The following is a 16,255-nucleotide window of genomic DNA, read 5'->3' as shown; positions in this document are numbered from 1 at the left end:
TGATTCCTTTAGCCCTCATTAACTGCTCCTTCCTAACTCCCTACCACCACTCCACCAGCGCGGAGCAGGTGCCAACAAGCTCTTAAGCCCTCAGGAGAAATCTTAAATGCTTTTCTCATTTCTCTGTTTTGCCAAAAATAAAATATATATACTTTTATAGACATATATACTTATATACCTATCCATTCCCTTGGTTGTTGGCCAGAGTCAAATGTCACTAGGTTTATATCTCTTTTCTTAGTGCCACCCGCAGTGACTAGCAGTTTCGATTGCACCTCAGCATTTGAGGAACCGTGCTGAGCATGGTGCTGAATTGATTAACCCATCACTGAGGGGTTTGCATTCATTCTTCAGACCCTGGGGGCCTTACAACAGGCTCCTCAAGCTCAAGACTGTCAGGTGGCTCTTGTGAGCGTCCTCCAAATCCACATCCACTACAAAATAATTTGCCAGCCAAGTTGCGGCAAAATGCAAACCTCAGGAAAAACGCAGCTGGTTGACCACTGGGTTCAATGCCAGAAGCAGGGAACTTGAACAGACTTCAGGGTCTGACCCTAGGCTGCCGTGTGAGATAAAGGTCCTTGCAACATAAATTATTCTAGACTGATGCAGATCCTGCTATCCATTATGATACAGTATTACTTTAGTCATAACACGTACTCAACTGTCGTTATTGATCTCAGAACCTTACAGTTCTCCCAAGGGTAGAACCTATGCGATAAAATAAAAGATATTTTAAAAGTTTAGGGGAATGCATATTTATAACATCATGCATTTTCGCCTTAAACCATTGTTTGGCTGGCCAATCAATTTCACATATGCTACCTAGATTAGTTGAGTTAGTCTTAGGAAAAAAATAATGTGCAGTACGTTACATGAAGTGTATTGAGGGGGTGTGTGTGTGTGTGCACGCACTTGTGTACATTTGCTTCTGAGTCTCAATTTATGACAAAATGTGTTCCAGTCCTTTCCTCAGTATTAAACACTAAATCTATGACTATTATCCTTTCTTTTCTAAAAGTAACCACATCAAAACACAACCTATTATACTTTCTGTGATTTCAAATGCTCAACAAATGCTAATTGACTTCATCACCAAAAAAATAATGTATACAAATTTCCAGTTAATAATTATTTCAGCCAACATTCTTGAGGATGAACAGAGACAATTCCAGGTCATTTTTAAGTGATACTTTCCTTTATTTACATGGCTTTAGAAGGAATGTAGTGGGGAAAAAAATATTTGTCAACATGCTATTTAAGTTGGAATGACATTTATTTGCCTAAAACTGTATGCAATCAGATCCTTGATGCAAAAAGTACTTCTCCATGCATCTTGTTAAATTTAAGTCAGCAGTCCAGTATTTCCGCGCTTAGTCAAAGAAGACTTTCTTTTCCTCCTGGTTATCTACACCTGTATCCTGCGTTTAAGTGCAGTATCTTTCAAGTCAATTTCACATCTGCCCGTTAAGCTCTCAGACTTGTACTTCACCCATGGCTATAACTCTTGTTTACTGATTTTATGCCTGACTCCTAGAATTGATGGTCTTGAGAGAGCTACCAGCTAAGATCCAATAAGCTTTCAGCTCACCTTCCATGAGGAACCAAAAAGCCATTCAGAAATATAACATCTTAAAAGAAAGGTGATTGTTTTCCTGTTCTCGAATGCAATTTTTTAAACATAATGATAGTAAACAGCATAGAACTAAGTAACACTGACTACAGAGATCCATTACTTATCTGTTACCAATTTCTAATGGACTCATATATATATATAAAGATTAAATGACTTCAACATTTGATTCCCAGCTTGCTTACTAGATGTAAATTAAATTGCTCTGGAAAGCTATTAATATTGAAATGAATGTATTGGATCTTCAGTGATCAAAGTGGACCAATGCAAATATTTTCAGTGAGTGGCATTTTCATAATGAAGTAAATTTTGAATAAAAAGTGTTCTGCTTAGGGGCCAACCGGTGGCGCAGCGATTAAGTGCACATGTTCCACTTGGGCAGCCCGGGGTTTGCTGGTTCAGATCCCAGGTGCGGACATGGCACCGCTTGGCAAGCCATGCTGTGGTAGGCGTCCCACATATAAAGTAGAGGAAGATGGGTAAGGATGTTAGCTCAGGGCCAGTCTTCCTCAGCAAAAAGAGGAGGATTGGCAGCAGATGTCAGCTCAGGGCTAATCTTCCTCAAAAAAGAAAAAATTCTGCTTAAATTTGGATGCCAGTTTTAACCCTGTTCAAGTATTCATAAATATATTTTATTAATTACCACTATAATTGTGTTGTCAAAAGGATTTCTCCTATGCTCCACTCATGTATCCACAGCTGTGACCAAACCTTTCTCACCCTTAACTACACACACTTCATTAATTTACTTCAAGACATTCATAAAAAGACAGTATAAGAGAAGTATAAGTGAAATTTAGTGACCTGACATTTCAATACACTCTGTCCAGTCTTGCCAAATTAACCAAATTATGAATATAAAGTTAAAACAATCACTCTTGTGTCAGTGATGGGAATAAAGAAATAGAAACAGAGGCCGGCCTGGTGGCGTAGTGGTTGAGTTCACGCGCTCCATGTTGGTGGCCCAGGGTTCGTGGGTTTGGATCCTAGGCACAGACCTACACAGCACTCATCACGCCAGGCTGTGGTGGCGTCCCACATATGAAAAATAGAGGAAGATGGGCACAGATGTTAGCTCAATCTTCCTCACCACAAAAAATAAAATAAAATAAATAAATAAATAGAAATGGGCCATCCTTGCTGATTAACTGTTGTTTCTTCTGTTTTTGCTATTTTTGAGCTTCCTGTTTACGAAAGCGATTTGTCATTAAAGATTTGCTGCTTTATTTAATTAGTGTAATGGGGAAGCCTCAGAAGGGAGGTCAGCTGGCTTCCCTAATTTAGCTGGATTATACTAATTAGCCCCACGTGGCAAGGTCCCTTCCTCTCTGCAAAATTTAGGCATCTGCTCTCAAATTACCAGTCTCTTTCCCCTCTAATGCCCGTAGGAGAATGGGAGTCTGGTCTGCAGAAATCTAGTCTGCAGAAATCTAGTCCATTATGCAGTTATTCTCTCTTGACCCCTAGAGGGCGATCCTTCCTAATTTTAAAAACATCGGATTCTATGGAAAAGAGCTCAGAAGTAATTGGAAGGTGATCTCTTGTAAAGACTATGAGGGGGGAGTCATGCCGGGACCTATCGCTGCTTTCAAGTTACCTGTGACGCACCAACCACCCCAGTCTCCATTTTTCACACTGTGCCTTTTTTTTTTAATCATTCCTTCATCCATGAAATACTGAACCACCTTTACCCATCTTGGTGTCAAGAAAAAGTCAAGTAATCCTTAAAAGCCCCTTCCAGCTGTGTAAATCATACCATCTTCCTTGCGTGATTCTGTTTCTTGGTGCCAAAAGAGTAAAAACTGTTTGCTCTCTATCAAAATATTGACACTGTAGGTGTCCCATCTCCAGCTTCCTCCTCCTGGGTTGCATTTGTTTGTTTTGCTTGGCATTGTTTTTAAGAGCAGAAACGTGCCACTAAGTAAATGATCAAGATAGCCCTATACTGTGGGCTCATACAATACATAACATCTACCCTTTATAAATTAAAGTTTCAAAAAAGTCAAATAATTATCCAAGGGTCACCCTGTTTCTCAGTGGCGGAGCCAGAATTTAATCTCACAGTTTAAATATGTTTATCTGAGATTTCCTTGCCAATCTGCCCCCATTCTATAATTCCATTACTAGGCTCCCTGCAAAAACAAGAACTACCATTTACTGAGCAACTTTCTTTTTTTTTTTAGTAGTTTATTTATTTATTTATTTATTTTAGGAAGATTAGCCCTGAGCTAACATCTGCTGCCAATCCTCCTCTTTTTGCTGAAGACTGGCCCGGAGCTAACATCCATGCCCATCCTCCTCTAGTTTATATGTGGGGCGCCTGCCATAGCATGGCTTGATGAGCAGGGCCATGTCTGCACCCAGGTTCCAAACTGGCAGACACTAGGCCACCAAAGCAGAACGTGCGCACTTAACCACTGTGCCACCCGACCAGCCCCTACTGAGCACTTTCTATGTGACAGGCATGGCATTAGATGCTTTACCTGAATTATATCATTTAATCCTTACGACAATTCAAGCATGTGTTATTGTCCACTTTACAAATGAGGACCCAAGGCTCAGGGATGGTAAGTAACTTGCCCAACATCACTCAGTTAGTAGATTTAACTAGAATTCAAACCACTCCTGTCTGACACAAAGTCTATTTTCTTGTCTACTGCTACCTTGTCAACCTGGGAAAACTGCCCTAAAATGTCTCCAAATCTGTAAACTTTTTTTTTGTTTTTGGTGAGGAAGATTGTCCCTGAGCTAACATCTGTGTCCATCTTCCTCTATTTTACATGTGGGATGCCGCCATAGCATGGCTTGATGAGTGGTGAGTTAGTCTGCACCCGGGATCTGAACTCTTGAATCCCAGGCTGCTGAAATGGAGAGTGCCAACTTAACCACTATGCCACCAGCCCAGCCCCCAACTCTGTACACTTTTAAGCACGTCTTTCTTTCAAGGACAGTAAGGAGAATTCAAAGAAATCTCAGGAAAAACCAGGAATCTTATTTTCTCATGAGTCCCCCTGGCAAAACTGACTCATATCACCCAGAAAAATTCTAAATCTTGATTTCAGACCACACTGGGTAGTATTTAAATTACAGATTCTGGAGCCAGATGGCCTGCATTGAAATTTCAGCTCCTCCCTTAATAGCTGAGTTACTGCTACCAAATTATTTAACCTCTTAAGCCTCAGTTTCCTCATCTGGAAATTGGATAATAATATATACTTCACAAGTGAGGTTTGAATAAACAGCTCTATGTGAGTGCTTACAATAACGTCTGGTAAGTACTCAGGAAGTGCAACTCTTCTCATTGTTGTTTGAGGTCAAAGAGAGAGAGGTTTAATAGTGAGAACTATGACAGAGGATCACCCACCCAAAAAAACAGGATGTGAGCCAGCCCTGAGGGCCTAGTGGTTAAAGTTCGGTGTGCTCCATTTCGATGGCCCAGGTTCGGTTCCCCAGCATGGAAGCACACCACTCATCTGTCAGTAGCCATGCGGTGGTGGCGGCTCACAGAGTAGCACTGGAAGGACATACAACTAGAATACACAACTATTTACTGGGGCTTTGGGAAGGGAAAAAGAAAAAAAAGTTGAAGAGAGGAAGATGGGCAACAGATGTTAGCTCAGGGGCAAATCTTGCCCAGCAAAAAAAAAGAGGGGGTGGGGGGATGTGTACATCATTTAAGCTTAACAAATACGACTTTTTAAAGACCCCATGTAAATATGTCAGTTTGGTTTTGGTTTCTATTTGGGTGATACGGATTCCACGGTTGCGTAGTGAGGTTGTTTCTGGGCGAGGAGAAGAGTCCACCTAGTTTAACAGGTCATGTGCATATTTCATTCCAAATCTCAGACCCCACCCAGCCCATTTACAGGGAAATGGAAATGTCTTCTTTCTTTAGGAATACTTCAGACACCAAAGACTTTCTTGCAGAAAAAGAAAAAAATCAATTACTATCTTGCTTCCTTTCCATCAGACATTTCACGAAATTCAGTATTTCATCTCACTGTCCCAACCCTTCCAGCCACCCTAGGTTGCCCTCTGTCCTCACAGCTCAGTCTGACCTTTAGGGTAGAGCCTCTCCTTTAGAGACAAGGACCTGCATCTTCAGTTCAGGGGGACCTCCTGGGCCATATTACACTTGACACAGGTGACTAATCCACAGCTCATCTGTTGCGCGCACTCTTCAGCCTCTATTTACTTGCCTTTGAGTTTATACTGAAAGCATCTGGCAGTAAAGCAAGATGTCAAAGGACATAAACTACCGCCTACTGGGAGCGGTTGGTGGAGAAAACACAGCTGGTGGGTCCACTTGGAAGGATGGAGAACCCTAGGTTTTATTCTGCAGGTTCTCCCTGTTTGTATGATTATTGCTCTGGATCTCAGCACGCTCATCTCTTGAGGGGCTTCAATATGCAGCTCTAAGCTCCTTTATAGTGAAACTAGTTCCGTGTCGTAAGAGGAGGTCGGTTGCTTCATATCTATATAACGGTTAGGTTAATCCAGCTAAGAGTTCATGAAAAGAGCAATTTGCTACAATCAAATGTATACATACCTTTAACTCAGTGTATGGCAGCCTTTAATTGATGCCCCTAATTTCATTTCTAAAATTACCTTCTCACATGAACACGCATATAAAAATTTTCTTTCAACCTGAGAAACTGCAGATTTCTCAGCCTTGTCACTAATGATATGTTGGGCCCAATGATTCTTTGTTGTGGGGGGCTGTCCTGTGTGTCTTAGGACGTTTTGAAGCATCCCTGGCCTCTATCTACTAGATACCAGTAGCAAACCCCTCTCTCAGTTGGGACAACCAAAAATATCTCCAGATATTGCTAAAGGTCCCCTGGGGGGCCAAACTGCCCCTGTTAAGGAGCACTGATCAAGTAGTATTGTCCTATAACTTTTAAATAACGTTAGATGTCTGATTCTCCTTTTGAATATTAGTAGGAACTCTATAGTTCAGTGTACTGGCTTACCCAGTCTGATTCTAGCAGTCTTCCTGTTTACGCTCCCTCCAAAATGCCCACAGCAGGTGAGACCCACAGCAGCCTCAAAACAAAGGCAAGCAGTTGCCTAACAAGGGATGATGCCATAGCTATGCACAGCAGGTGCAATTCGGGCCCCAGGAAGCAGTGGGAAATGGACAATACTGTCTCTGTGTAACCTGATGGCCAAGGAAGTAAAAACCACCTGGATATTCAAAGCACAGATATCTGTGGCATTGGGGCCAGCCCTACATCAGGTTCTGAAGTATGCCCAGGTCACCTTGGGTCACATGCTTCATCTTTCCAGCATCCTCCTTCAGCACAAGTCCAACCTGTCTCCCACACCACAGGAGCTTCTGGGGCATCCCCCACCTGGGCTTGTCTGCCCTGGGGGCGTCTAGTGCTTAAACCATCCACTCGTTGAAATTTACCTGTCTGGGATCCCGTCTGCAGCTGACCTCAGAAACTAATCTGCAGTTATCGAGATCAAGGTGTCTTAACTTGTGGCCCAGGGGCCAGGTCTACTCCCTGAAATATATATTTCTTTAGCCAGCACGGTGTTTTGAAACTCTTCCGTTTAACTGCCAACATTTATAAACCCAGAACTTTTACCTAAAAATTCCAGATTTCCAGCTTCTCCGGAAGAACTTGCACGTGACACTACTGGCATTGAAACAATCAGCCATGGCTAAGCCAGAGCAACCTGTTTAGACAGATCAGACTGTGTGCTCCCCAGTTCATCCCGGGGCCTGCCTCCCTCCTTTATTTGTGTTACCTGCCCTACCCCCATAGGCATCTGAGTATGTGATCCTTTCATCTGAATCCCGGAGATTGACATGCTAAAATTGTAATTACTTCTGGAAAACAGAATCAGCAAGGCTAATGGAGGATGTAATAAAATTAAAAACAATAACTAATGTTTTAAAGCTATTCACGCACTTTTCAAAGACGTCATTTTTTCATAACAGACAATCATCAAGAGCCTCTCATCCAGTGTTATTTTTAAATGCTATAATCAAATGCCAGTCACAGTGTGAAGCACTTTCCACAAAATATTTCATCTGATTCTCACAATAACCATCTGAAGGAGGCACCATGATTCTCCTCTCTTTGGAGATAAGGAAAACGAGGCACAGAGAGATTAAGAAACTTGTTCCAGTGTCAGAATGGGAAAGAATCCAGGGGGTCTGACTCTAGACTCCAAGCAAGTTTTCCAAGTTTGCCTGGCACTTTCCTGCCTCTGCAATTGTCGGTTCTCACCATAACTCTGAGAAGCAATCATTATTACTATCTCCATCTTTACGGATGAGGAAATTGTTGCTCAGAGAAGTTAAGGAACTGTTCTGAAAATACTTGTCAAAGCATTGCAGAGGAGAGATGACCTACAGTGTACACCAGCTTCCCAGAGTCAGCCGTGCTGGGGTTTCAGTGCCACGAACCATCCATGGCTGCAGCCCCTTCCCCTTCAGACTCTAACAAAAGGACATGTGAGTCACCGTCTGCTCTGCTCTGCTCCAGCCCCTAAGCCCTGTTTGGGGTCAGCACAGGCAGCCAGGAAAGAACTGTAGATTCCCTAAGCCAGGTGGCCACACTCCCTGAAGGGCAGGCTCATCCACCAACACCTATGCCGCGTCTGCTGAATTTGCCATGCCCTGTGTGACTGTTCCTGTTCTGCTGAGGGGCAGAGGAAGAAGCTGAAGTGGGAGCTAGGGAGTAGGGGTGGAAACTGGGACAGCTGGAGGATAATTGAAGCAAAAGTTACAAAGTAATCCACCACAGGTACACAGAAAGGGCAAAACCTAAAGGATTCAGGAAGTGATCAACATGTCGTCTTGAGTTCTACCAAAGCTATAGCCCACGCTCGGTTCTCACTGAATGCAGCACAGACAGACCTAAAGGAGCTCATCTTGTACAACATGAGAAATAATTCTCATTGAAAACACACAGTGGAGCCGTGAAGAGACTTCTGGAATCCGCAACAGACAAGTGCTCAGCCCAAAGCCCAGGAGTCATCCTTGATCACTCCATTTCTTTCACATCCTATGTTCTATCCATGTAGGTCCTATCAGCTCTTCTCCAATACTGACCCCAAATCCATCCTCTTCTCTCCATCTCAACTGCTGAAATCCTTGGCCAAGCGACAGTCATCTCTCATCTGAGTAATGCAGTAGCCTCTTAACTCGTCCCTTTGCCATCTTCACCCCTCCAATCCATCTTCCAAACGGCAGAATAAATCCTCCTTATAAAACATAAATCAGATCACGTCATTCCAATGTTCAAAACCCTCCCATCATATTTAGAATAAAGTCCAAACTTCTTGCCATGTCCTAGAAAGTTCGGTCTCTCCATATTCTTCTCCTACCCTCTCTCTCATTTGCTAAACACCAGAAATCCAGACTTTGCTCCTCAAATACAAGTTGATTTCACTTGTGTAGACTCTGCCCACGACTCTCTTTCCATGCATTTTCCCATTGTTCCTTCCTCCCTTCCCTCGTTTCTTTTCTGATATCACACCCATAGAGACTGCTTCCCTGAGCATCATTTCTAAAATAGCCTTCATTCCTGTCTCCTCGTCTCATCCCAGCTGTCTCTGTCTCCTTACGCTGCCTTGTTCTTACTTTTTTTTTCTTACTTAGCACTTAACATTGTCTGAAATTGTCTAATATATGTGTTTGCTTATTTTTTTCTTTTTAGCCGCCCTTGACTAGGATATAATCTCTGAGAACATAGACCATGTCTGTCTTGTGTAGGGCTGTGTCTTCAGAACCTAGGCCCGTGCCTGACAGACAGGAGGTGTTCTATAAATATTTGTTGAGTGAAAGAACAAAGTTATAAGCTCACCATCATATTTCTAGCTTCGGAGATTAAAAAGAGACTAAGAAGACAAGGGAAAATTAGAAAGAAGGAAGGGAGCATAGTCATATTTTTTAAACACCTACAAGAGAGCGCAGTTCCTCGAATGTCATAAGTCCCCACCAAAATGCTAGCTGTGTACATATGTAATTGCACTTAATGCTTTCATGGATCCTACGAGGTAGACATGAGTGTCCTCATTTTACGGAAAAGGAAACTGAAGCTGAGAGGTGTGGAGTAACATGGGCTAGTCAAACAGCTGGAAAGTGACAGAACCGACCCTGAAGCCAGAGATCTCTTCCTTCTCGCCACTCTGTGACTTTGACTACAGTCCCTGAGATTCACCGGATGACCTTACATCCTTGCACTTTCTCCTTCAAAAAGTTGGCAGAAAAGAACTTGCCTCCTAAATCCTAGGAATGTGGCCAATGCAAGGTGATAATGCTCAAAAGTTGTTTCAGAGTCTTGGAAGCAGAGTACCCTTTGATGGCCAAGTGTCTCTTGATTATCTGGCATGCCAGAAGGAATTGTGTCCACGTTGATAAAGTGAGGTGAACAACTGAAGGCCTGCTGTGTCCATTCCTGCTCATATTGATGCAACATAGCGTCTGTATCTGCCAGTCTCTAGTGGGCCAGGTACTAGGACCCCAGGTTTCCCCGTCAATTATGATGTCTTACCTTGCAAAAGAAATGTAATGTGGTCAGACAGCATGATCACAAACCTATCACAAATTGGTTTTTTTGCATTTGAAGAACCTTTATCAAGAATCAGTTTCCTAAGGAATTGATGCTCTATTTTTTTTTAAACAAAAAAGAGCATGCTGGGAAGGTAAAATAACACATAACGCAGCCACTCTGAAAAACAGTTGGGCAGTTTCTTTAAAACACTAAACATATGCTTACCATATGACTCAGCAATTGCATTTATCCCAAAGAAATGAAAATATATGCGCACACAAACCTGTACACGATTGTTCATAGCAACTTTAATCAAAATAGTCAACAAGCTGCAGTACATCGATACCATGGAACGCCACTCAGCAGCACAAAGAAATGAACTAGCTTGTATTGATACAATTTCGATGGGTCTCCAGGGCATTAAGCTGAGCGCAAAAAGCCAATCTCAAAAGGTCACCTACCATATGAGTCCACTTATATAACTATCTCAAAATGATAAAATTAGAAAGATGAAAATCAGATTAGTGGTGGTTAGGATTTAGTTATGGTGGGGGGAGGGGCAGGGTAGCAAGAGGGAAATCTTTGTGGAGTTGGAATAGTTCTGTATCTGGTGTATCTGGATTGCAGTGGTGGTTACACAACTCTACACATGTAATAAGATCACATAGAACTATCCACACACATTGTCCCAATGTCAGTTTCCTGGTTGTGAAATTGTACTATAGTTATGTGAGACGTAACCATTGGGGGGAACTGAGTGACCTGTATACAAAGGAATTCTCTGTACTCTCTTTGCAACTTCCCGTGAATCTAGAAGAATTTCAAGACAAAACGTTTTTTAAAAATAGCATGTGTGGAGAAAGAGGAACCCTCATACACTGTTGGTGGGAATGCAAACTGGTACAGCCACTATGGAAAACAGTATGGAGATTTCTCAAAAAGTTAAAAATAGAAATACCCTATGACCCAGCCATCCCATTACTGGGTATCTATCCTAAGAACCTGATAACAGATATCTCAAGAGTCCGTTGCACCCCTATGTTCATCGCAGCATTATTTGCAATAGCCAAGACGTGGAACCAGCCTACATGCCCAGAAACTGATGACTGGATAAAGAAGATGTGGTATATATACACAATGGAATACTACTCAGCCATAAAAAAAGACAAAATTGGCCCATTCACAACAACGTGGATGGACCTCGAGGGCATTATGTTAAGCGAAATAAGTCAGTCAGAGAAAGACGATCTCTATATGACTCCACTCATAGGTGGAAATTAGTATATTGAGAAGGAGATCTGATCGGTGGTTACCAGGGAAAAGGGGGGGTGGGGGGAGGGTACGAAGGGGGAAGTGGTGTACCCACAACATGACTAACAAAAATGTACAACTGAAATCTCACAAGCTTGTAATCTATCATAACATTAATAAAAATATATATATATATTAAAAAAAAAAAAATAGCATGTGTAAGCCACCCTGGGTATCCAGGAAATGGTGGTATAAAGCATACCATAAAATGGCATAAAGCAGATCACTTATTCTCTGATTAGAATAACTAAAATTTCATACACGTCATAAAGATTTGTGATTTAGCTCTTAACGTTTTCTATCCGCACAAGAGACCTGAATAAAGTTCCCCCTAAATCACTGACTTACAGCATCCGTTCTCATTTCTCAGTGGATCTCACTCAAGGTTAGCTTCCACCAGTTAGGCAAGAGTTCATACACCCTCTCCTAACAAGTGCCCAGTTCACAGTAGCTGCTTAACAAATATCAGCACATTCGTGAGTATAAGATAATAAGGGGGCCAGCCCAGTGGCATAGTGGTTAAATTTGCACACTCTGCTTCAGCGGCCTGGGGTTCGCAAGTTCAGATCCCTGGCATGGACCTACACACCATTCATCAAGCCATGCTGTGGCAGCATCCCACAAATAAAATAGAGGAAGATTGGCATAGATGTTAGCTCAGGCACAATCTTCCTCAAGCAAAAAGAGGAAGATTGGCAACAGATGTTAGCTCGGGACCAATCTTCCTCACCAAAAAAAATAATAAGACTATGTATATACGACTATAAGAAGACAAATCACCAGGGCAACCTACATGGGAAATATGGGAAGGAAATTAATAAATGAAACCACTTGAAATGCTAGAGAATAAAGTCTGTGGTGAGGGGAGATGGGATTCTCACTTAGCGTCATAATGCTTTGTGCACATACAGAAAACACTATGCTCCCCAAATCAGACCATCTTATAGAAACAATTGAGATGAACCCCATCCTTAGAGTAATTCCAGGAAACTCCTTTGAGTTCCATGTCAATCCAAAGTCACAGTTCTATATAGATAGATGTAAAGATAACCAAGCTTTGAGGGTCCTTCCACAGCTGGTTTCAACACAGTTCTGGAAGCAAAGATTGAAAATGCTAATTGTTCCATTTATTCTAGGATGGTAAGAAAGCCTCTGTTTCCCTCTGCATTCTGCCTGCTTAACCTAAATAAACTCAGCCTCAATGCCGATTTCCTTCTGTGGTTTTAGTCTGGGGAGGCAAGGTCATTGCCTGCAGGCCTCAGGCAGGTAATGTAAATACGCCAGTCAAATAGGAAGTGGTGAGACTTACAGGGAACCAAAGAGCATGCTTCACCTAAAATCATTCAAATCCAAATAATATAAAAAGAAAGAAAAAGCACGAATGTTGTGCCAGCCCAACACATTTGCAACTTCTGGTTGGACATCAGGGCTCAGAGCAACACAGTTGCCGCTGACCTCAGTAAACAGCCTTGCAGGTGCACACTCACTGAGGGGGAAGCCAGCCTTGTTTGTTTTCTTTGAGTCTAGATGAGGAGGCAGTTCTAATGAGGAAGTGCTCAAACTGTTGCCGTGAAATCCTGAGGGCTCCTCCCAGAGACACCCACCTGTTGAACTGTTCACTTTATCAAGAGTTTGGTGTGGAACTGGATGCAATGAAACAGGCTACAACTCTAAAAACAGCAGCAGTAAGTTGGATGCAAAAGGCTGCTAGGAAGCCTTCATGAATATTCTGTTCCCTCCCACTCACGGTAATTTGTAACATTTATATTGTTCTGGGTAAATCGTGAGGGAAGTAGAAGAAAACTTGCATCAACAGGGAGTTCCTAAAAGCTGCCATCAGTTGCTTTCTGTTGGGTTTCTGTTGAGCGCTGTGTTCTAAGTCCCAAAAAACGCAAAATTGTGTTAGAAATACCTGCAAATCTTCAACCCATGAATCCATTCCCCCATCTTCAAGCAAAATAATTCTAAACCTATTAATGCAGGCTGAAAATCTGGAAGCTTCCATTGTGTGAAATTCACAAGCTTATTTAATTCAGGATCCAAATCGTTCATTTAAAAAATGTAGCACTTATGTCTGTTTACTGCTAAATGTTATTCAAATGGTTGACATCTGGTCTATTATAAAATCCTATGTAATTTGAGTCCTGATTATATTATTGTATCTCCCTCTGTCCCCTCCAGAAAAGATGCTCTTACAAATGCCTTCTTTTTTTAATTTCAGGAAACCACGGATTATTTGGACTTTATGTTTTTAACTACAGGACAAATATAGATCAGATTTGCCATCCTTCTGGGTACTCATTTATTAACTTATTTATTCAATGGCATTTATTGAACAGCTGTTATGTACTAGCCACCATGATAGATGCCAGAAATAAAAGAATGAGTAAAACATGATACTCAATCTCAGCAAAATCCAGCAGAAAGAAATAGAGTAGGTGGACATTGGCAATTGTCTGTCTGGCATGCGTTTCCCCAATAGGCCTTCCAAACAGAACTCTAGCTGAGGGCAAATTCATTCCTCTTGTCAGTGATGGGGGTGGGTGAAAATTCTTGCCAATGAGTCATGAGAAGAGCAATCTGGGGGCTTTCCCCATGTTCTTCAGAATGAGCTTCTGGAAGCTTTTTTGGTCTTCCACTCATGATATTACTCATGCATTATATGTCTGGAACTGCTGCGTACAATTCTCTACCAGCCTGAGGATGGCGCTGACCCATGGAGAGATACAGAGCTGAGAGAGTCACAGGGAAATGGAGCCAGAGTTGACAGATTAAGACAACTGAAAATCTCTCCTATGTCTGGGCTTCCGGTTTTGGGAGTCAATACATTTCTTTGTCATTTAAGCCCATTGGAGTTGGGTTTCCGTGTACTTGCAAGCAAAATTGTTTGATATGCTTTTACCAGCTGCTCTTCCCATAAGAAGATAGATGGTTTGCAGTATTTCTTTCTCAACGATGAGAGTGACATGTAATGCCACAAACACATCATGGCATTTGCATTAACTTGCTTCTGCTTCTCAGTTAAAACACTTGAGGTTATTGGACACCTCCTCCTCTCTCTTTGTCCTTGTATTTCCGGTGTCCCTTACTCCCAGCTAATTTAACCCAGACTACAACATGAGAAATGTAAAGTAGGCACAGGAAAGTTTCTCAAAATAGGATTGTTTCTGCGGGGAAATTTTCAGTTATAAAAAAAGTTTCTCAGTGAAAAAATATTTAAAATGAGAGCCTGGTTGCATTCATCTGACCTGGTTCAAGGATAATTCAGCTGGAGCAAGGCCACAGAGAGTGGACACAGATAGGTAAACAATCTTCCCAGAGTAGTTGTAGTCCTAGGGCCCTGGGAAACTTGGCTCTATGTGTAGCGGACATGGCGGAAATGTTAGCTGACCTCTACTCACTGCTATCCTCACAAGCAAAGGGCTGAAACTGAGGAAAGATGGGCATTTTGGGTGGCTCGACTGAGGGGTGAGGAGCCATCACCTGGAGGGCTAATTCTAACTCTGAGGATCTGTTGGTCTTAAACTAGCTGTGGCTTTGGTTTTTCACCCATCAGTATTGACAGCTCAACTGCAAAGGATGCCATTCTGTGCATAAACCATCATAGATTCAAAATTGGGAGGGAGGGATAGCAGGGAGAATATTCTGGAACTGACGTCAAGAAAATTGTGTTTGATTCCTAGCTCACACAGGAATTAACTGGGGATAACAGTATAGGATCCCATCCTTCCCACCATCTCTAACATTGCTTGCCCTCCATGGTGAGCAGCCAAATCAATTCCTATACTAACAAAGATAATGGAAGGCCTGAGGTCCTCAACACCACATCTGCCATCCATACGGAAGAGCGACTGCAGGTGGTCATTTATTTAATGATCAAATTCTATCATTTAACATTAAGAGAGGAGGGCCAGTATATAAAATGGAGCACCAAAATGTCAAAATTAGAAACCCTTCGTTTTTTAAAATTTCTGAAGTGTTTAATTAAAATGCCTTAAGGATAAAATCCTGCATTGTTTATGATTTCCCTCTGAAAAGAAACTACTTCAATATCAACTTCTAACGTAGGTAGAAATGTTAAAATTTCGCTCATTTTTGTGGTCCATGTTGCCAAATAAAGCAAATAACGACAATTCTATTTAGAATATTATTTTTTTCTTTAGCTTTATTGTATTTCTAAGTCCAAGAAGAGATTGCCATTTTCAAAGGACTGTTGCTGGTTCCTCTAGTTGGCGGGAGACATGATCTGCCGAGTATTTTAAAGTGTGTCTTCAAGACTCCCACGGTATTCACAGATGAAACACACAGAAAAATGCTCAGCACTTCTCACTATATTAATACAACCTCGTATTTCTATGATACTGTTTGTTTGTTTGTTGATAACACTTCTTTGCTTGCCTTAGCACATTTCATTTTTCACTTGTCTGTGAGGTAGGTTTCATGATACCAATATTAAAAGATACGAAAAGTGAATATACAAAGAGCATGAAAACACACAATTAGTAAATGAAAAAGTAGAGCTCAAACTCAAGTTTTCTGGCTGCCAATTTAGTCCCCTTAAAAATAATTTTCTTGGAGCTGGCCTGGTGGCACAGCGGTTAAGTTCACACGTTTCGTTTTGGCAGCCCAGGGATCACTGGTTCAGATGCCGGGTATGGACCTAGCACTGCTCATCAAGCCATGCTGCAGCATGCGTCCCACATATAAAGTAGAGGAAGATGGGCACAGAGCTTAGCTCAGGGCTAATCTTCCTCAAAAAAAAAAAGGAAGAGGAAAAAATAATAATAATGTTCTTGTA

The sequence above is a fragment of the Equus caballus genome, chromosome 6, assembly GCF_041296265.1.
Source record: "Equus caballus isolate H_3958 breed thoroughbred chromosome 6, TB-T2T, whole genome shotgun sequence".
Classification (NCBI taxonomy): Eukaryota; Metazoa; Chordata; class Mammalia; order Perissodactyla; family Equidae; genus Equus; species Equus caballus.
This window is presented reverse-complemented; position numbering follows the sequence as displayed.